The sequence below is a fragment of the Acomys minous genome, assembly GCF_964271855.1.
Source record: "Acomys minous genome assembly, chromosome: 17".
In the NCBI taxonomy this organism is placed as follows: Eukaryota; Metazoa; Chordata; class Mammalia; order Rodentia; family Muridae; genus Acomys; species Acomys minous.
Genome location: NC_140500.1, coordinates 31,321,687 through 31,344,133, shown reverse-complemented (window position 1 = coordinate 31,344,133; position 22,447 = coordinate 31,321,687). Strand labels below are relative to the sequence as shown.

General features: G+C 53.2%; 1 protein-coding gene and 1 long non-coding RNA gene across 12 annotated transcripts in view; one reads left to right on the top strand and one right to left on the bottom strand.

Moving 5' to 3' along the window:
• Positions 1-22,447, bottom strand: part of ATP2B2 (ATPase plasma membrane Ca2+ transporting 2) — a 298,195-nt gene that overhangs the window by 136,969 nt on the left and 138,779 nt on the right. The window contains exon 1 of one of the 11 annotated variants that reach the window (XM_084766144.1): positions 17,224-17,331. The exons of the other annotated variants lie outside the window; for them this stretch is intronic. The gene's annotated coding sequence lies outside the window, so the exon portion shown is untranslated. Of the gene's footprint in view, positions 1-17,223; positions 17,332-22,447 lie in introns of those variants that run through there. 11 annotated transcript variants of the gene reach the window in all.
• On the top strand, positions 87-4,631 carry LOC311588080. Its single transcript, XR_014776075.1, has 3 exons — positions 87-183; positions 332-479; positions 4,252-4,631. It is a non-coding gene; the product is annotated as an uncharacterized lncRNA (long non-coding RNA).

The window sequence follows — 22,447 nt, the reverse complement described above, 5'->3', positions numbered from 1 at the left end:
AGGCTGTGCCAAGTTGACAGTTAAAGCTAACTAGGACAGCAAGGTTCCGGAAGCTTCCTCCCTCAAGCCTGGCCTCCTCATTTCATAGCCATGGAGACTAGACTTGGCGAGGTGAAGCTCCTTAGTTGAATATCACAGGATAAGGGTCTTTGTCCCTGAGCTCTGGGATGGGTGAAGGCACAGGTGGGTAGCTCAAGGCATGAGAGTGGCTGGACCCATACCCTGGTGGGGGATGAAGGGCACTCCCTGGCATGGCTTGTTTTAGCCAGGCATACTGGGCAGGCTGCCCACTTACATCTATTTCCTCTGCTTTGGGTCATTCCTCCTGCAGCTCCACAGCTGACCATGGAGACCCCAGCAGCTGAACCCTATCTGTACTGTCTATTTGTGCTTGGAGTGGGAAGCCTGCATGAATCACACCCTACGACCTGAAGCTGGGATCAGGCTTCGTGGGAGTAGCCGCCCTGAAAGGATGCCAGGTGCCAACGGCAAGGGAACGTTCTGCAGAAGTTTCTGGAACAGTCCTGTGAGATCCATACTCCCTGCACTCACCTCACAATGGCCCAGAGCCAGTGCTGTGCCAGGACACTAGGGACACAACTGGAAGCTGAGGGGCAGGAGGCTATGGGTCATGTACAGAGGTGGCCAGTGGCAGGGGTGGGAGTGAGTGGACATGGCCCCACCTGGCAGCATCCGCCATCTGCACTCTCATGTCACTTGCTAGCTGGGAGCCTGTTGAGGTGTCACTGGTCAAGCTGGGACATGGCTACACTGATCTTGTTATGCTACTCGCTAGCTATCGGGTTCAGTTTCCCTGTCTGTAGAATGGAGGTGTCACCATCCACTGACCAGCATGAGGATCAAGTAAGGGAGGACAAGGCTTTCTACATGGCAGGCACATGGGGTGTGTATACCCTTGGATGAAGATCTTCCAATGTCAAGATAAAAGCTGAGCTCTGTACTATCACCTGCAAAATCTCACATGGTCTGGGCTCTTCCCCCACCCCCGTTTCTCTGCCCTTTGCCCTTTCCTGGGCCACAAATGGCTTGGGATCTTTGCTTGTTCTCACCACAGGGCCTTTGCACAGGCTCCTTTGTTGGGACAGCTGTTCCCTAGATGGAGGCAAGGTGAGGGTTTCCCCATCCTCTTCCGTGTCACCTCCTCAGTGAAGATTCTCCTGATTGCCCTACCTAACCTATCCTGGGAGGACCCTGCTAGTTGTCCTTATAGCAATCACCAGTGGCTGAAAATTATGTATTTTTACTGATGACACTGCCTATGTTTGTCAACACTGTGTCCCCACTGCCACAAGCATGATGACCCAGAGCAGGGTCTCAAGAGTATTAGTTAAATAAACAGATAAATATACATAGATCACAGAACACAGTGGGCGTGAAGTGCACATCAGCAGAGCCGCCTTCTCACTCCATACACAGATGGAGAAACACACACACACACACACTCACACACATACATACACACTCACACACATACATACACGCACACGAGCACACACACATGCACATACATGTGCATGCACACACATGTACATGTGTGCACATGCACACATACACATACATATACACACTTGAACATGCACACATGGGCATGCATGCGCGCGCGCGCACATACACACACACGAACATATTACAAATATACAGGTAAATCAAGTGCCCCTTTTCCCACCTGTATAAGCAAACCCTGCCATCAAGGCAATGCTGGAGTCTTAAGGTCAAGGCCAGCTGCCAGGAATCTTTGGCTTACCCGGCACCTCTGTGGGGGCAGTAGGAAACTAAGGTCCCTGGAAAGTGCAGAGTAACCTGACACTTCTTGGTACAAACCTGGTGAGCCTTAAATCTCTGGTTCTGTGACCCTGCCAGTGACTGGAGAATGTGCCCTGTGGTCAGGAACTGTGCCTGGTTTATTCACACATGTCCCCAATGCCCCCCCAATCCTCAGCTCAGGCTAAGTACTGCCCCCAAACCTATTAATCAATGAGTGAGGTGATGGTCAGGCAGAAGGAAAGAGAGAGGACTGTTGGCCAGTACTCATGGGCTACCATAGCTTGGGACATGTGCCAGGAGCCATCCAATGCTTCTGTAGCTCCAACAGTGTCTTTCCTGTCACACCACTACTCAAGAACATGCAGGGCTCCCACTGATTCTTAGTCTGGTAGCCATAGTATGCTTGCTTTATCTTCTCCCTGCTTTCTGTCTCTTTTCCCCTCTATCTACCTGTCTATTTACCCACTTTCCCATTCACCCATATGCCTGCCCATTCCATCCACCCATCCATCCACTCATTCACCAACCTACCCACCCATCCATCCACCCATCTATCTACCCACCCACCCACATACCCATCAATTAATCCAGTCACCCTCCCATTTTCATGTCTATCCATCCATTAATTCATTTACTTATTTACCAACCCACCCATACATGCATCTACCCAGTTATTCATCTACCCATCCATCCATCCACCCACTCATCCATCCACCCACTCATTTATCTATCCACCACCTACCAATTCATTCATCCACCTACCCACCCATCCACCCACCCATGCATCTATCCATATATCCTTCACTCACCAATATATACACTCACCCACCCATGTGTCCATCTGTCTGTCTGCATATCATCTATCTATCTATCTATCTATCTATCTATCTATCTATCTATCATCTATCATCTAGACTTCCCTATCCATCCTTTCTCCCACTGTTATTGAGTACTTCCCATCTTCTGAACAATACCTTCAGTTCAGTTCCATAACTATAGTATCATCAAGTGTCGCCCATGAATGCCTGCATTGTTCTCAGACACTTTCTGAATGGGAGTACATCTTACAACCTCCATGTCTAGCCTGATTCACGTCCCTGCCGCATCTCACCAGCTACAGAGGACCCCTGGTTCCTGTTTTCCTCCCAGGCCATTCTTCATACATCAGAGCCACAACAAAGCTCTCTTCCACTTCAGCCACTCCTGTATCTCCTGCTACCCTCTCAGGAAACCACAGAGTCCCTATGGCGGCTCGTAGGTCACTGTGTGATCCCGGCCACTCCGAGCCTCTCTGAGTTCATTTGGCCCTGCCTTCCTTACTCGGCTCCACAGCTCAACCCCTTCACTGTTCCTTGGACCCACCGGGTAAGGCCTTAATATTGCCCAAAACTTATCCCCAGATGGCCACATAGCAACTTTTAAGTTCCTGGCAAAAAATGCCACCTCCTCAGGGAAGCATTCACTGATTCCTCCCTCAGTTTTATTCTCCATGTCCTTGGGGTTCCTAGGCAGGCTTGCATCCTGGGCTGTCATCTATCTCCACTTACTCAAACAGATGTGTGCAAATAGTTAACAGCCTGTTCTACCCATTCTGGTGTCTCCCGGGCACTGGCATACAGTGGGATGTTAACTCATGTTTGTGGAATGAATGCATGCACCCACCCTTTCAGCTATGGGTTGTCACCTCCATGCCACAGAGGACCTGTGCATTCCTCTGCCTGTGGCTCTTAGAGGTCTCTGGATGACAAGCCTGAAGCCCTTATCAGGATGGAATGCATGGCTCCTCCAGTCTGTTTCCCTGCTCACGGTCTGGGACTTCTAAGTAAACAGCAGGATTACAGCCAAGGTCCATGGTGGCCATGTGGTCCCAAGCCTGGCTGGTCCATCTCTCTTCTAATCTGAGGGACCTGCCAGCATTCTTTCTCTAGCTACCCATTTGTACAGAGGCTCTCCAGCTCTCTCTTGCCTATTTATCCACATGGGGGGCCTTGGGATCACCTTAAACGGATGAAATGGAATTCGGTGACATCATTGCCAGCTAGGAGTGGGCCTGTAGGTAGCTCGGAACCTGAGATGGCAGCAGTAGGGCAAGATTAAAAACAAGCCTCAGTTTCCTCTAATGAAACATGCAGAACTTACAGAGCAGGGCCAGGACACAGCAGCCGGTATTGCACACAAGCTGCAGCCTACAGGCGCACAGCTGCCCAGCTGCCCAGCTGCCCAGCTGCCCAGGCCTCTCACACCCATTGGAGTCATGGGGGCATGGTACATCACCTTGTCCTTTTTGTAACTTCCTCCTTATTAAGAGGCCTCTATTTTTTTTTCTGTTGGTATTTTAAAAACACAACTTGTTTGCTTTGGGGTGAGGGGACAGTCTTTGCACCCATGCTTTCTGCCATTCAGTTTTCTTCTTTGACCTTTGAGCTGTGCTCTGATGTTGCCTCCTGCTCCTGTTTGTGCTTTTAGCTGGCTTTTGGCATGAGCTCAGCGTCCCTGCTGTGGCCCAGGGTATCATGGAGGACTGGCTGTGGTGGAAATAGTGACATGTTCCATGATGGCATAGTGGTAAGTGCTGAACCTGGGCATCGCAGCTCCATGTGTCTTTGCTTCTAATCTGGTCACTGGGTGCAGAGTGGACGCACACACTGGTCAATGCATAACAGCATGGGACCTTCAGACTCCTGTCTTTATGCTTGCCTCTACAGCTTCTGGTTCAAAGCCTGCAAAGCCCCAGAATGCATAACACCACATACAACAAAGTGACCAACAACCACGGCTACAAATAAAGTGAACACAGTTGCAAAGGAGGACAGAGAGATGGTGCAGTTTGCAAAGTGCTTGCAGTACAACATTAGGATATGGGTCCATAGACAGGTGTGGTGAGACACAGTTATAACCCCAGGGCTGGGTAGGTAAAGACAGGCAAGATCCCTAAGGCTTGGTGGCCAGCCAGTCTGGCCTAATCAAGGGACCCTGTCCCCTCACAAGCAATGCAGATGACTCCTGAGATTGACCTCATATATATGTGTGCCCCTGAGCACACCTGTGTGCCCACGCACACACAAACATGAACACATACTTATACATGCCCACATCTCCACAATAAAACAGAATAATAATAAATAAAAGAAACAAAACCTGTGTCTGCCAGGATGTGAAAGGACAAGCAGATGGGGATGTAGCCTGTGGCCGCATCACCACTTGGAGGCTGGATTTTAAGAGCCGCTGTGGTGTCATATCCCATTAAGAGAGAAGGGCTTCCCATACACCTGGGAAGCTGTAGAGTTTTGTCACCCCCAGCACACACACTCCCCCCCACCCCCATTTTTCACAAGCTTTCTTTCTGAAAGTCTAATGGCTATGGCTTTAAAAAGGAAAGTAGGATTTCCAGATGTTTCTACAGGCTCTTTGTTGGCCACTGTATGGGTTGGGGACTATGTATGAGGTATCCTCTGCAAGCGGAGAAGGCTGGAAATGAAGAAGGCAGGTAGGTGTCTGGTGACCGACACTAGGCTCTTTCTGTGTGGGTTTTGTCAGCAGAAATGTCACTTAATGAAGGCTTGGTCTCCATACCCACCATTAAGGGCTCCTTTGAGTCCAAAAGTCCCGTGTGGTGCTACAGACAATGGGACAACACACAAACTGGCCAAAGGACAGGATGCAGAGAGCTCTTCACTAGGGATCTAGGGATATCTACCTGGTTTTGAGCCTCAACAGCACCCCTCCACACACACACCTAGACCCCACCAAGTGCTTGTCTCTGCAGCACCCTCACCAGCTCACTCCCCACATACACCATGGCGGAAGCCTCCATACCCTCTACCCTTCCTTCCCCTCCTCTCTCTTTCAGGGGTTTCCCGGGAGGCAAGTGGCTTCTCTGTCTTCCTCTGTCTTGGATGTGTGTACTGGATTCTGACACTGAGGAAACTTGCTCCTTTCACAGCCACACAGAAGTCACCAGTCAGAACTTAAGCTTGGCAGAGACCACAGCACAGAACAGTTCTGGAGGACATTTTCTGGGATGGTCCAGAATTTTCCCAAGAGAAGAGACATCAGTGTCCTGGGGCCATTTGGTGACAACCCTGTGGCTCATTCAACAGTGTTCTGGTGGATTCACATGAATTAATGAATGAATGAATTAATTAATTCCACACATGCTCACACAGACCTCCCTCCTCAGACACAGGAGTGAATAAAACACCATCTTTACCTCAAGTGCTTGCTCATCAGGCAGCAAACAAGGGAATTCAGATAAAAACAGGTGCCCATCGTGATGAACGCTAGTGACAAAGTCCAGTGGCAGAGAATGCCAGCAGGGATGGGGGCCGCTCTTTCACACAGACCAAAGATTTGGTCTTAAGTAGGAGATACCACTTAGCGTCCTAAGAACAAACACATAATATACAGTGAAGGGGAAACCATGCTCTCCATGGGGAAGCGGCACGTGCAAAGGGCCTGAGGCAGCAAAGAGCCAAGTGAGTTTGAGGAAAGGATGACAGTAAGAGAGGGGAGTGGTGAGTGGGTGGAGTGAGGACCAAACCCAGAAGAGACTCTAGGTTATGAAGAGGAGTCTGGGCTTGAGTCTGTGCATCAGGATTGTAGGGAGGACTGTGGGGGAGGACTGCAGGGAGGACTGTGGGGAGGATTGCAGGGAGCCTTGAGGGGAGGACTACAGGGCAGGACAACCTGTTTTCTATTGTTGATGGGGTATCTGGATGGTGTGAGGAAGAGAGAGTGGGGACCACAAAGGAAGCATGTCCCTTCCCAGGGTGTGCGCATTCAAGAGTTTTCTGGTGAATCCTCTAAACATCAACAGAAGCAACCAGAGTATGGAGGCTGGAGGGCTAGTACTAGAGGCCCTGGGACTGCCTCCCTGGGAGGCTGACTGAGGAAGGGAGCACTCAGCAAGGGGTTGGAGATGGGTGAGGGGCACAGTGACAGCAAAGGCTGTCAGGGGGTGGGGTGGGGGGAGGGCAGGGGGAAGGTTGGTGTGAATGGACACTGTCCTCTGCCCTCTCTCTGATGGCTGAACTCTTGACTAACTAACTGAGCAGTCAATAAATGGAGCGCAAAGGTGAGGTGTGGAGTAGTGGGCTGGGAAGGTGGCCAGGGCCTGTGGCATCTCATATGCACAGATATAAGAAAGAATCCTAGTCTTCCCTTGTCTGTTAGGTAGAGGAGGGTTACTGAAGACTAAACAAAAGTGATAGGCCAGATGGACACTGAGTGATGCTTGCCCTGATGGCATGGGGGCTGTCAAAGAGGTTGGGGAGAGACTCAGGGAGGGACTTAGGGTCTCATTCTCCCTTAGCATTCTGACCCCTCATTAACAAGCACAGTGATAGCTATGACTTTGTGGAGGATACTCTCTGCCGGGGATTATTCTAGACTGCTTCCTGTACGAGGAAATCAGTACTTTTATTTACCTCCATTCTTCCCAAAGTGAGGAGGTTGAGGCATAGGGTCACCTGCTCAAGGTCACATAGCAAGGAAGTATTGGAGAATCCAGTCTAGGCCCTTGGGCTAAGAGTGTGCTTGTCCTAGGCTGGCTCCTTCATCTATACTGGCAGAGAAAGCCTTCTGACAGTGTCCGGCTGCCCTCTGAAACCTCATAAACAGCACAACGTGGACCGCAGAGCACCATATCTGACCAGCACCCACCTATGCTCCACCTCCTCCCTGTCCCATGATGCGGACAAGTCCTGAGACCTTTCTGGGAATCCATGAAGCAAGGGCACATGCTGCTAGCCATGGTGACAGCCCAGGAACTGTAAAAAGCACTGGGCAGGGTTGGGCACAGCCACCTCCTCACTCTCAGATAATTCTCTACAGTCATGGAGCACTCAACCTGTCTATGGTGACGCTGGAATTACCTCAGCTGTGGCTGGCTGATGCTTACACAATAAAGCACCCATCTCCAAAGCTGGACTCTGATCTTTGGTGGGAGAAAGGACAAAGGTCAGGGCTGCCCTTAGTTCTCAGGTGTACTCAGCCTCAAGGACACCGCGACCTTAAGTGTTGTGGAGAAGGAATCATCTATCCCTGTCTCTCTTCTGTCTGTTAGGGCTGGGGCCTTGAGTCCAGCGACTGGTACCATGGACAGCGCCCAGCCTTCTGAGCCTCTGCTCTGGGCGTGAATTCCTCTGCTTCTGTTTTGGGAGGGCGAGGAGAACAGGGGTCTGGTCTAGGGGGATGCCTGGGTACTCAGCTCTAGATGTCTCCCTTCTACCAGACTATGCCTGCATATGAGTCCGGTCACCAAGGCCTCTCTTGGAAGACATTTTCATGGTTAGAGTATATGGTTTTTTAAGGCTTGAGAGGATAAGGGGAAGTGACCATGCCTGCCGTTCTCCCTTCAGAGAATGGAGAAGCCCCAGGGACAAGGATGCCAACATTTTCATTCAGCGTAGAATCCCCTTCCTCCGAAGCTATCAGAGACCTAGGTCTCCCAGGGAACGAAGGCCCGTAAGCAGCTGTGGACCCCAGTGCCTAGCCACAGTCCACACCACTCCTGGTGCTGAAACACAAGGGCAGTCTAGGTTGTGAACTCTGCACTAACCTGGCCCATTGTAAAGATGGAGAAATGGAGGCCCTGGAGGACCCAATCAATCAGCCAGGCTAAATCTGAGTCCCATAAGGTGCTCAGGGGCCAGTGTGTCCCATCTGGACACCTGCTATCAGCGACTGCCTGACATAGCCGGTCCCCAGCCAGAGTGTTGGCACCCCCAAGTGCTCAGCCCATGTTTGTTTCCAGCTCTGTAGTCCCTCCCTTCTCCAAGATGCTGCAAGCTCAGAAGCCAGGGCTGGGGCGGCATGAGAAGGGACTCATTTCCATCTGAAGTGAGTCACTGAAGTTGATAAATTTAGAAGTGGCCTAAAGAGCTCTTAATATCCTGCCTTCAGACACTCGCAGGGAGACTGTGACACGGCAGCCTGGGCTCCAGATACACATGGGAGAGCGGGCAGAGTGGGGTCCCAGCAGGCCCCCTTCACCAGCCTGGGCTTCTCTGCCAAGGCCCCTGACCCACAGGAATCCCACTTGCTTTCCCTATGCATACAGATGCCTGAACTAGGACAAGAGGCTGCTCGCATTTCACAGCTTGATGCTCAGAGGGCAGACACAGCCACCAACTGTTCCCAGTCAGGGCACCAAGGGTCACTGTACTTGCCACAGTTCAGGAGATGTACTGGGGTACAGGCTATGCCTCAGAGTCCCCAAAAGATGAGGCCGAGGCTCAAGCTGGAGGCACGCACTGTTGCAATCATAGCTTCTTCACTGTCCTGCCCCACTTCCTCCCGAGTGATGTCCTCAGCTACGTCCCACAAAAGAGACATAGTGACGGATATGCCCTCCCTGCACAGATACCAGCTCTTTTCCTCTCACCTGCCCCCTCCTATGACCTTGACTCTCAGAAACTTCGAGCAACTTTGAGCTTGAGAATTTTGAAGTCATCTGGGGCCAAGTCTTTGTTCCAGAGATGAGACACTAATATCTAGAGAAGGGCTTGTCCAACGTTAGCCAGAGTGTCTGTCAATGCCAGGCCATTCCATTCCCAGGTCTCTGCAGCTCCCTGCCTTCCACCAGCCAGTTGGTGGCTCATCCCTGCCTGGCACCTAAATAGGGTGCCCCAGGGCTTCTGGTCTCTCTAGGAGAGAGTTCTTCCTGTCACTCTGCAGCAACTGCTGGCAGCCTCCACGAGGTCAGGAGCTGGCTGGGAAAGGGCAGGGTGGTCAGCAGGCTCTGCTGGTGTGCAATCCAGATCTGTCGCTTCCTCTGGTATGGGGGACAGGCAGGGAAACCCTGTCTGATGAGGGTCCTCCTTCTCCAGAGTAATCTGGATCAACAATGCCTGCCTCCCTCTCACCAAACTCCTTCCTCAGTAAGAATCACAGAGCCCCAGACCCCCATGACAAAGAGTCCACACTGACCAGCTCCTGGCCAGCTACACAACCACAGAAAACCAACATTTAGCCCTTAGGGATTCCTGGTGGCTGTTACTTTTTTAGCAGCATTTTTCTATTATTTATGGGATCAGAAGGAACACATGAGATGCTCATGACGGAACAGTTGCTGGCACTTCGACTTAAGTACTTCCTTTTTATTTGATTAATATTATTTTTTTTTGAGTTGGAGACTTCTGGTATCCTTACTTCAAAGGCAGGAGGCCTGAGGCACAGAAAAGTTAAGGAACTTACAGTAGATCACACAGAAGAGAAACAGAAGGAACGGGCGCTGGAATCTCACAGCGCATCTCAGAGTGCAGGTCCTCCCTGCACTGCGGTGTTTACTGTTTTGAGCTGGCATTTATTAAGCACCAACTGCACACAGACACCGTGATAGCAGCTCTGAGGGGTGAGTACTCTCAAGCTTTAGGGGGAGTCAGGGGCTCCCGGGAATGTGGGAGGTAGAGGCTCCTTTACCCACCCCCCAACCTGGTGACCCCTGCTAAACCTTTCATTTTGCTCCCTGGATTTTGTTCACTCTAAGCTATATCAGTACTAAGATGCACAGATGCTTAAGAAAGCTAAAGTGGTTAAGTAAACATACCCCCATGGTAGAGGGGTGAATATGCCAAAATGTCAGAGTGACATCTTAGAGACCATCTGTCTGTATGGACATGCCGTGGCATGGTGGACACTTACTGCCCAGGTCACAGTTGTGAGAATTCAGATACAGAAATGAATGCTGCACAACCCATGTGGTCAAGCCCAGATGACCCCAAACAGCCTGGGCCTAGCTTTTGTCTCTAACCACTGTGCCACCTACCAGGCCATGAGGATTGTACCCTGCCTGAAAGCTCGAGAAGGCCCAGGAAGGCTGATGTCCCCCAATATCGCCAGTAGATCCCACAGTCCTGCACAGCTCAATGGCTCAGCTCCCCACGTCACCCTTGAGCTCTGGCCCAAAGGAGGCAGGTGTCTCTCAGAGCCAGGTGGGGCAGCCAGGAAGCTCCTAGAGTGGCCCCCAATAGGGGGACAAGCCTTCCTATAAACCCCGCCTTCTAATGTGGCACAGGGCACACCTGCTTCCTCCTTCAGAGATTTGTGCTGCTTAGAAGCAAAATGGGGTCATTCACTTGTGGCTCCTCCTATAGGCTCTGCCACAGCACCAAAAAGACAGGAGGTGGAGCCTCGGAATCTTCCTAAACTTTCCTCCTTGGCCTAGGGTTGCCCTTCTGGGGTTGCCTTTAGCATACCCTGGCATGAGCAGGACCCCATTCAGATGCGTTCCTCGCTGATATCTGAAGCCAACCCTTCTTTCAGAGATTAGAATGCTGAGCCCAGAGAAGCCAAGCTCCTGGCCTAAGGTCACACAGCAGTCACACTCAGTTGGGGTTTATATTCAAGGCTCTCTGATGGCATGGAAACCCATCAGAGTGCTTGCTTCCCATGAAACACCTCACCACACCCTCACACAGCAAAGGAGGACTCGTGCAGCCTTGGAAATGTTAGATGCTGGGCCACATAAACCCCCTGCAAACCCACAATTCCCAGAGTCTCTGGTCTTCCCATAGCACCACTGCATTTGTGTGTAATTTACAAGCATCCTCTCAGAGATCTTTCGTGGTTGTGGTCAAGACAGGGTCACATATAGCTCAGGCTGTGCATCTAAGGATGATCTTAAACTCCTAACCCTCTTGTCTCTACCTTTTCAGTGCTGGGATTACAGGTGTGTGCCACCATGTTTGGTTTTTACCTTCCCATAAACTTAATACCAGGTCCAGGTGACCAATAATATCCAGCCCCACACAGACAGTTCCTATACTGTGATATTTTGGGGAAAGATAATAAAAATGTCTGGGATGCTCGGCACAGATGTAAAATTTTCCTTGAGTGTTTTGTGTGCGTATGTGTCACACGTGTGCACGTGCATGTGGAAGCTGGATGTCAACACTGGGACTGTTCCACTCTCATTATTTACTTTAGTTGTTGACACTGGGACTCTCACTGAACCCGAAGTCACTGATTTGCTAGCCTGGCCAGGCAGCAAGCCCCTAAGATATGCCCGTTTGTGCTTTCCTGGGACTAAGAGAGCAGCTGCGACCAACCATGGGCAGTTTTGTATGGGGATGCTAGGGATATGAACTCAGGTCCTCATGCCTGCACGGCGGGCATTTTACTGACTGAGCTCTCTCCCAAGCCCACCGAGTATTTCTTAGGCTGCTGTTGAGAATCCACAGAAGGGGAAACGCATGTTCCTAGAGAGCCAACTGCTACAAGGAAACTATGACGTGACAACATGACAGACTCACTTGACAGCTAAGGAATGCATTAAGGCTCCACATGGACTGTGCCAAGGTGAGTATTTGATTCCCCTTGCCCCTCACAGTCTTCCCCCCACCACAAGAATGATGAGCACTAGTGTCATGCCCACTTTATGGATGTGCAAACTGAGGGTGGGCCATTAGTGTCACTACATGCAGCTGAGTGGTGGAGCCAGCTCCCCAAGATGCAACTTGCAAGAAGCAATCCCCTCCCACGCAGCAAACGGAAGAAACATTTACCAAACACTGAGGATACAGCATAGCTACTCACAAGGGGACCAACCAGTGTATTGGTACGTGACTGTGATTCCACAGGGATGAGGACACGGGGGCAGGTGGGGTTTCTTAGGAGGGGACTGTGGCTCTGGACCCACTACTGCATGCTGGCATCCCACAGGTAAGGTAGGTCCTTCTTCCCTCTGTGTGCATCGCCCCTCTCTGGGGCCCAGGAGCCCCCTGCCACTTGGAATTCTGGCTATGGCTCCCAGAAGAGCTCTGGAAATATAGAGAAGTTGCGGGTTTACAACCCAGCTCTCTCACTTGCTGTGTGATTTGGGGGATCATATTAGCCTCCCCATACCTTGCTTCCTTTAGCTGTAAAATGGGTGTAAATGATGGAGAAGCCAGTTCTTAGCTGTAAATGTTAAGTAAATACCCAGGCCCAGCACCCTCAGAACGTAACAGGGTCTCTACGTAGTGTTCGTTACAACTCTTTGACCCCAAGCCCAGGGCAAGCATCTTCATAGGAGACACTGGGTAATAGAGAAGAAAGGGCCTGAAGACAGAGGCAGGGACCAGCCACACGCTCCAAGCCAAGGGATGCTAGAGACTAGAACTACTGCCAGTAGCTAGGGGATAAGTAGGGACAGATTCTCCCAGCCCCGCCCCTCCAGGAGGCATCAACTGGGCATGCCCAACACCAGACCTCTGCCCTCCAAACCACGAGTAAAACTTTTCTGTTGTTTAAGCCACACAGCTTGAAGGAATTTGTGGCAGCAGCTGGAGAAAGAGCCACAGCTGTGGCAGCTGTTGTGGCCTCCACCATCAGTCCTGCAGACCACCCGCAGGCACCCTGGTGGCCTCTCACAAGTGATAAGCTCGAGACCGCCAGTGAGCCACTCTGTCTCCCAGGCCAAGGCTTCCTCTTTGTCTCAGGGGACGTCTGTCCTATCTATGCCTTTCCATCTTGCCTCCCCACTCCTACCACCACGCTCCCTGGCCATGTCTGCAGCTCTCTATCCCAGTAGGGGTTCCCTGCTCACGTGTGATACCCTTGATGTCTTAAAACTCTGCAAGCCTTCATCACAGGGCTCCTTACTGGACGCCAAGGGTGGCCTCAGCATTCTTGCCAGGGCAGATCTTGCTATATACAGGGTCCTCTGTTCTTACTATGATCACACAGCTGTTCTGGGCAGTGCACGGGTTTGCACAACTCCCACTGACAGAAAACTGCTAGCCCAGGGCAACTCCTGAGTGGTGGTATCAGCAGTGGTAGGTCCTCTTACCCACACTCTGTGATTCCGCCTTTAACCATTCCCATGGTGCCTTGGCAGTATGGCACTGCCACCCAGTTCCTTGCGGTCCTTTAGTCTCCCTCACGTTAGCCCGATAAGTGGGTACTGTCATTCTTCTGTTGTCACCTAGGGACCTGGGGCTGTGTCCTCCTTTCCGCAACCTGGCAGTGCCTTGCTGACTCCCCTGCCTTCTATCAGCTCTCCATAAGGGACATAACATGCTCTTAGCTGTCCCTGTCCATTCTCCCTAACCACTTTCTTATCTGAGGATCTCACCGGGAAGAAGAAATGGATTTCTACAGGGTCAAGGGTCTGGTCTGCAGGAAGAGCAGGGTGGGCCAGGTACTCAGATTCTAAGCTGGAGAGGCACCCTACCTCCTACACTGAGCTGGATGCTCCAGGTAAAAATAGGAGAATCTGATCCCCCATGACATGTGTGTATGTGACACTAAGCTGGATGCTGGTAATGTTAGGAGTGGAGGACGATAGGAGCCTCATTCTATATTTTCGGGTTCCTAAGCTTGACCCTATATATCCTATAGGCTGGTCACACAGCAATTAGAATTTCCCCCATAGTTTACTTTAATCCCCTCAATTATAGAGAAACAAGAATTAAGACAGGAGGGGCCATTTTCTAAAGACATTTTTCCCCAGCATGATATCCAAGCCCACCTAGCTTCCCCAAGTCCTCTTCCAGCTCCCATGAGCTCCTGGGGTGCAGGTAAAAGGGGGAGACCGGGGAGCACTTGGAATGATAGCCCAGACCTCCCAAAGCACAGAAGAAAGGGGCCAGACGTGGGACTTCCTGACAACTCTGTGACCTCTGGCCACCAAGGGAAGAGACCCTTCAGCTCCTACACTCCCTTCCTCTCCTTTCTTCCTCCGTCTGACCTTGGACTTGGCCCTTAGCATGCCTGCAGATCCAGATGCTGGTTCTTTGCCCACAGCCCACGACAGTGTCCAGCTCTCAGACAACTGCAAGATGAGGTGAGGGCAGGAAACCTGGCTACAGGTGATGAGACTCGGAGGCAGAGAGCTGCAGTGTGCAGCCAAGGTCACACAGGTGGCCAGGAGCAGAGCTCGGGTGCTCTTCTTTTAGGTCTGGAGGTAACACATTGGGACACTCAGGGTCCACATGGGTCACTGTCGCTTCTTTTGTGGGATCTGAAAGAGCCCATCGGGACCTCCCATGCTCTTGACACAGAGCCCAGAGACAGAAAGCCACCCCTGTTGGGGACAGCATACCTTACTTAGCACCTCTCAGTTTCCTCCTTGGGTCTGACCTCATATGGGGGGGGAGGGGGCTAGATCACTCACAAGGAGGTGTCAGTAGTTCCAACTGTGTGACCTTGGCTGGTGGTGTCATGTTTCTCACCTGAGACATGGGAACATTAGGATAATTGCACAAAAGCCATGTGTACAGGGCAAAGAGCTCTGCGGATGCTAGCTGTTGTGGCATTTGCTAGGACTCCCACTAAGGCTGGGTGAGGGGAGTGGAGGGCAGGCTGATGAGGGGTGGGTTTCTCAGGCTCTGCACCCTATATCATAGGCAGCTTTTCTGCCTTCAACTCAAGAGGACTTGGAGGCTACTCAAGGAATTCTGGGGGACCTGGCTTTTCAGATGCCACATACCAGTGGGCTGGCTTCCTGGTTCCAGAAAGGGCTGGTGGGCTTTCTGGGCTGCAGGTGGTCTGACCAATAGGCAGCAGCTGTACCTACCCCCCACCTCTGTCTCCTTTCCTAGTCCAGGCAGCCTTCCCTGTAGACCATCAATCACCACAGATGGCCTCGGTCAGTCCAATCACAGCTCTCCGGAAACATGGGCTGACCCGCCCCTCGGGCCTTCAGGAAGCTAAGGTAGCCACTCAGGATCCAGTGTCCTTCTGGCCTCACAGTCAATTCCCCAGGGGGCCTCTCCCCAGAGCTCACAGGGCTACCTTTGCTTCTTGAAGCTGAGAGGGCAACACAGTGTCTGCAGAGGTGCAGCAGCTATGCCCCACTGCTGTCTTACATGTGGCATTCACCTGTGGGGGCACATTCCAGGGGGCTGTGTTGACAGCCATTTGGGTGTTGTACACTTGTCACCTGCACTCCTGGGGCAGCCCTCACATGGGTACCATAGCACACTATGGTAGCTGCTGCAGATCCTTGTGTGTGCGAAGGCTGCATGCGTGTAGGGGCAGGCTACACTCATTGGGTTATTTACAGTGCATTCAGCACAGGGTCCTAAGAAGCCAGGGATGTGTGCTGTGTGTGCAGGGAATACAGTGCATCTGTTGGTACAGGGATTGGGTATTTTACATGTATGATCTGAACACGTATGGCGCACTACTTGTGGGTTCTATATTGGCCGGCGTAAGCTGGAATGAACCTATGCATATGCACGCACCCTCATGCAAATGGACTGGGTTGTGAGGGTGGATAAATGGGAGGCCGTTGGTACCCTCCCCTAGTCCTCCTCCCCCTGCGGGAGTCCCCAGACCGCAGCCCCTCCTTGCCAATGCTCCTTCAAGGAAGTTATCAGGCGGAAGCCCCAAGCTCAGAGGCCTGTGCTCCAAAGCCCCCTCCTACTGCACACGTCAAAAGAGAATTTCTCCGGATGGCAACCGCCGCTCTGGGAAATGCCCCAAACGTCAGCTCTGCCTCCTCCTAGCGCTGTGGAGAGCCATGCCCAGTGGAAGGGAGCCCCTTCCACACTGCTGGGGCTCAGCATCACAATAAGACCCTCTACTCTTAGCTTTGCTGGTGGCTGGCCTACTCACTTACCCTTCTGAAGGTCGAGCCAGGCTCAGCCTCTGAGGGGCCCTCCCCTGATGGGGGTCTGCCAGCTGCAGGGTCCCCTCCCCACTTAGTGTGTGGAGCAGAGGTCAGTTACTTGGTTTAAAGAGGGTGGCTGCCAGCACCTGACCACCAAAGGAGGTCCAGACCCTGCAAGGAGGCAGGGAGGAGCCCCAGGTGCCTCAGTGCTCAGAGGGACCAGCTAGGCTAGCAGGCTAGTGAGGAGCTGGGCTTCCGGGATGAAAGTGCCAACTCCACCATCCATCCAGCATGACTGCTGCAAAATGGCCTGGCCACCCACTCCTGCTCCTTCCTTCCGTGGAAGGGACTTGGGACTCATCCCTGCCACCACCTGCCTGGCTCTCCGCATCCAGTGGATCCCTGCACATAGCAACCCACCATCAAAGGGACCCTCCATAGGGGCCTCTCCTTGTCTCTTTCTCGGGACACCTTCCAGGACTCTGTCTCCCAGGGACTAGGCTCAAGAGGAGACTGGTGTCCCTGCTGACCGGCTGCCACCACTAGCCCTTGCATAACATCCTGGGGGCATGTGCAGTCTGGAGGCCACCAGCATCCACCTGAGACCCTGCATCCTCTCCTGCAGGGCTCCTTGCTCCTGTCCCCAGCCCCCACCCTAGCCCCTCACTCTGGAGTGTCCCTCAGCCCGGGCTCCCAAGCATCCCGGCTGCCTCCAGATAAACAAGCCAAGCTCCTACCACCCCCCTCCTCCCGCCGCCACCATCAGCACTAAGGGAAAAGAAAAACGGCAAATGCAACCAAATCAAATAAAATAGGTGAGGGAGGAAGGGAGAGCGGGACCGGGCGCTTTTTATTTTTTATTTTCTCATGCTTGGATGAGGGGAGAGATGCCGGTTACTTACTTGGCTAAGGCAATCGCCAGCGATCGGCTCGGGTTCCAGGCGGGCAGCCCGTAATCGCGGTGCGGCAGCTGGCGCCGCGCGGAGCCCAGCCCGCGCGCCCGGTCCCTGCGCAGACTGTACCATCGCGCCTGAGGCTGGGGGGGCGCGGCCGCCGGGGGAGGGGCGCGAGCGCGGACTGAACCACCCCGCGCCCGGGAGCACAGCGCTGGGCATCGCTCCCACGGGACGCATAGGTGGCCGCCCGCAGAGCCCCAGGGAGAGGCCCGCTCCCCTCGTGCAGGAGGCTGTGTCAAGGGCACGCGCGGGGGTAGGGGTGGAGGTGGGGGGGGGGGTCAGGGTCCAGCCCCGGACGAGCAGGGGGGCGTTGAGAGCAACGGAGGACGCACTGCTTTCATGTCTTCCTTAAGTCACTTCCTACTTTGTTAGATAGGGTTGGGGTTCCAGCCTCCCTTGGATAAGGACACGACGCCTCTATATCTGGGAGCAAAGACTGCCCGAGGCAGCACACTTAAACGTGCCTATGGTGACAGGGTCTATGGAACAGACGCCCCAGTTAGCTGCAGTGTGCAACTACCAACACCCCTCTGCAGCCCCATATGCTGCCTGGGTGTGACCACTTGCCCACGGTGGGGACTGGCCTACTCAGGAGAAGCCTTGAAGAGGCCATTTCTCTTCTGGAGTACTGGCACATTCCCACTGTTTGCCAGGGTATCTGTGAGGAGTTGGGGAGTGACGGCACTGAAGACTAACCGTGTCTGGGGACTCCAAAGTGATTCCATTTTGGAGTCTGCAGGAATGGACTCCCCCCCCCCCCCTCACTTTCTCCTCCCTCACCTCCTCACAGGACAAACCTGTGGACTCTAATTCCGGACAGGTGGGATCAGGGCCCTAGCAGTCAGGTGAGGGGCCTCATTGAACGAGGTGTCTTCTCATTTCCCACACTGACTGAGGCACCCCTCACCCCGGTGGCCATGTCTCCCCACACCTCAGGAGGGGCATCCTGCCTGGAAGCGGGCATGGCCTATAGAAGGACCTTCAAGGCCAATGCCTTGGAACACCTGTCAGCCTGAGCGGGTGCAGTAGGGGCAGGGCAAGGGTGTGTGTGTGTGGCCCCTAGAGCCAGTTCCAGACAGAGGCTGCCTTTTCCCCCACCCCCACCTCTGCCCACCTAGGAGCCACCCGCCTTTCTGAGCGGTCTGGTGCTGCTCCATCCCTGGCTGGCACGGAATATCAATTTGTCTCGTTAAGCTGAAAGTCTGCACTGCACCAAAATCAGAACCCGCCACGCAGAGGGGCAGAGGAGGGAGCGACCAGAGGGGAACTCAAGGCAGAGCAGGACCACACCAACCACCATCACCGACACTACTCTCCACCCCCCATACTGCTCAGAGGGTCCTGTCTCCCCCAGCCAAGCAGAACCCTCTCCCTCTCCCCCCTCTCTCTCCCTCTCTCTCCTCTCTCTCTCTGTCTCTCTCTCTCCCCTCTCCTCTGTCTTTGTCTCTGCCTCTGTCCATCCGTCTCTGTCTCTCTCTCTCTCTCTCTCTCTCTCTCTCTCTCTCTCTCTCTCTCTCTCTCCAGGGGTGCGGGGTGGGGTGCCAAGACTGTAAGGATGCCCAGGCCTCATGGAACAAGAATGTGACTCACGGATGATTCCTTCTGAGGGTTCCCGTTGGGCAGCCCTGGGCCCCATCAGAGGGAATCTTGTCAGGGCTGGGGGCCCTCAAAATGGCCTCATCTCTGCTTCCCCTCAAAGCTGTAGGTAGAACGTCACCCTTATTGGGGTCTTCTACTGGTCACACCTTGGGTTAAATTCCAAGTCAGTACTGTCCCTATGCATCCCCATCCCAGGACCAAGAGCCAAGCTAAGAGGCTAGAGGTTACCTTGTCCTCACAATGGACTAGAGAAGACATTGGGCCTTGGTTCAGGGAGTTATGCCCAGAGGTTAGCAAATGAGAGGCCTCTGCAGCTCACTGTGTGTGCAGGAGTCTGCCACCATGCTTCCCTGTCTCTGGGGCAAGCTATTTTCCCTGGCGAACAGAGAACCTGGGGTGGGGGATGCTGGCTGGGAGCCATGATTTCCACATTATGTCCTTTCCTATTTCGGGTACAGAGCCACCTGCAGATCAGGAAACCACAGGTCCTTGCACCCTGGGGGGCTACTGTGAACACTTAGAGGAGAAAGCTGGGTGTGGCCGTCAGGGCAAAGCTGCACAGCCGTCTGGATAAACTGCCCCAGTGACGGAGGTTGTTAGTCCCAAGCCCAGGCTGCCTACAGGTAGAAGGTAGTGGGGTGCCTGGCAGGCGCCCTAGTACTCATCTATTTTGAAGAACTGAGCGCAGCCTGGCCAGTCCCCTCCGTGGAGACATGCTGGCGTCACTCACAGACACCAAGAGTTCCAGTTCCCAATCAGTCATGCATTTTGCTTCTTAGAGTCTAAGACCAGCAGCGAACAGAAATGGGCCCAAGTACCCATCTCCTTGGCAAGCCAGCCTCCCTGCCCCTCCATCTCTTAGTCTACATCCCGGTGGCTTCCAGGCCCAAGTGCTTCTGCCCATCCTGCGAAGCCATACTCAGCTGCTTCTTTGCCGGACAGCCCTATGTAATACCACATGCTCAGTTCATGTCTCCGTCCCATCCCTGACCACACCACGCTGTGACGGTCTGCAGGTCTGTGCCTCTCACTGGGCTGTGTCTACATCAGATGGGTCCCTAGGGCCCCATATGCTGGGTGCCAGCATGTTCTAGATGAAATAAAGGCCCGGATGAATCACTGCTGTGTAGTTTTGACCCACCAAGCACCAGACCAAGCAAGACCCTTGGGAACTGGATCTTGCACAGTACAGTGGCACAGGCTGAGGCTTCAAGGGAAGAGCTATAAATCCTTTGCCTAATGATGCCCTTGAGGATGGGAGGTAGCCACAGACACCTGTCTGCCCTGCCTTGGACCTTGGCTCACCTCTGCTGGTTGTGACTGCTTCTAGGTCACTGTGTTGCCTTTACATGATGTGCTAGGGGTTAGGGTCTGGGCAAGCTGGGGCATTGGGCAATCAGACAAACAAGGCATTTATGTTGCAATCCTGGGGAGGTTGGACGTGACGGATCAGGGCCACCCGTAGGGAATAGGGCACATAGACAGGTAGCCAGAAGAGAGTGTCACCAACAGCTTTTCATCCAGCCTGATTTGGCTCATGGTGGACCTGGTCTGAGGGTCAGGGACAGGGCAGAGGTAAAAAATAGAAAGAACGGGCAAGCGCCTGATGACTCCTGGGCTTGGTTAGCTACACTGGGGAGGGATCTAGGGCCAGGGCCAGGGGTGAATAGGAGAGATCTACTTTGCCAAGATCAGACTGCTGGAGTCAGAGGCCAGTGGACTCTCCATGGAGAGATAGGAGGTGCCCTTGAGGCTCCTGGGTAGGATCCCAGGCAGCTCTGGTAACATGGCCACTGCCACCAAGAGCATCTGTATCCTAGGGGAGATGTTCCTTCCCAAGGCACCTTCCATACCTGTCACTGACCTACACAACTACGTATGGGCCCCTTCCCATTTTACAGAAGAGAAAATGGAGCCCTGAGAATATGGGGTCCCAGTAAGAAGTAGAGGCAGAAGGGGGAGCCAAGCTGGAACCCACATGTGTCCCACTGCCGTCCTAGGCCTTGCCCTCTGATGCTACTATAGGTCTCTAAAGTCTAAGGCAGCAGCCAAGGAGTCTGCAGTTGATGCCTCTGGTGGGTCAGAATGTGTACCCAGGAGCTCATTAGGCCTGGGTCTCCCGAGAGCTCTTCAGCTGCGCCGGGGTCCACACCTACTCTACACTCCCACCACTTGCTTCAAAGCCTTGCACCCAGCTGGCTCTGGAGCTGGGCTTCATGTCCTTCAGATCTGAAAACTGGCTCACCCCTTCACCTTCAAGGTGACCTTGGGCAAGCTACTCAACCTCTCTGGGTCTCAGCTGGCCCATCGCCACAGTCGGGAACAAAGCTAGTTACTGGGCAGTGGTGTCAGTCAAGAGAGACCGGCAGGAATAATAGAGTAAACACAGGACTTGGAGGCCCCTGAGAAACACCCCATAGAAATATGAGATGCTGGGTCTTTTCCATCCCCTTTCCCTGGTAGAAGACATTCCTAGGTACCTCTCTAGAGGGGACGATGGCATCCCACCCAAGCCCCCAGTTCCTGGCTTTTGCTTTTAGGTTCCTCCATGGGAGGGAGGGTGTAGGTGGTCTCCAGTGACTGCCACACATTGACAACCTATTCCCCATCAAGCCTTTGCCACAACACCCTCATTGTGAAACCCTGGGAGGTCGGTCCTTGCTGCAGCCCCATTTTACAGATAGGAAAACTGAGGCGGAGTAAGCTGGAGCAATGGGTCAAAGACCTAGAGATTGTGGATACTCGTACCCAAAAAGTACAGCCCTGGTGAGCTCAGCCCAGAGACCTCACAAAGGTGGGTATGGGAAGGGAACTGGATTTTTCTTCTCTGGTCAGAGGGCAGAAGCTGTCATCTCTGCCTCCCAAACCAGTGGGCAGATATGTGCTTTGACCTCTGAGAAGGGAAGCCAAGACCTCCTGGGCTTTGAGCTCGCAAAGCAATGGGGCCAAAGAGGTTGCAGAAGTGAGCACTGCAGAGCTGGGCATGGTGGCCCCTGAGGACTACGTGGATGAAGCATCTCAGGCCAGGAACCATCTCCTTTGTGCTCCTCCTTTAGGCCGGCTCAACCTTGTCACTGTGCATGGCCACTTCTCAGCTGTCTACCGTGCCTTATGACCTTGATGCCCTTGGTCTCTGCCTGTTCTCCCGACAACTCTGCACCTGCCTACCCTCTGCAGCCCTGCTCTGACACCCCCTTTCCCCACCCCCCCACCCCCGACTCCACACCCAGCCTCTCTGCTCCCCAAACACACTCCCTGCCCAGAGAGCTCCTACTCAGCCTTCAGGAGTCCTCTCTGGCAGTCTCTTCTTGAAGAGGACTTATTGGATTTCCCCCTTTCCATCGCTGGTCTTTCTAGTTGGTCACATGTATTTATCATGCTAATGCCCTCCTGGGGACAGGAACCTGGGTCTCATTTGCCTATAGCATTCCTGGCAATGGACACAAAGCCTCAACATATATTGATTGGATTAGTGAGCACAAGTTTGTTGAATGGAAATGCAATCCCTGGGACAGGTCCCCCTGATGTTTGCCTTTCTTGGTAGGCTCTGGAAATGTTCTTTGAACTGAGG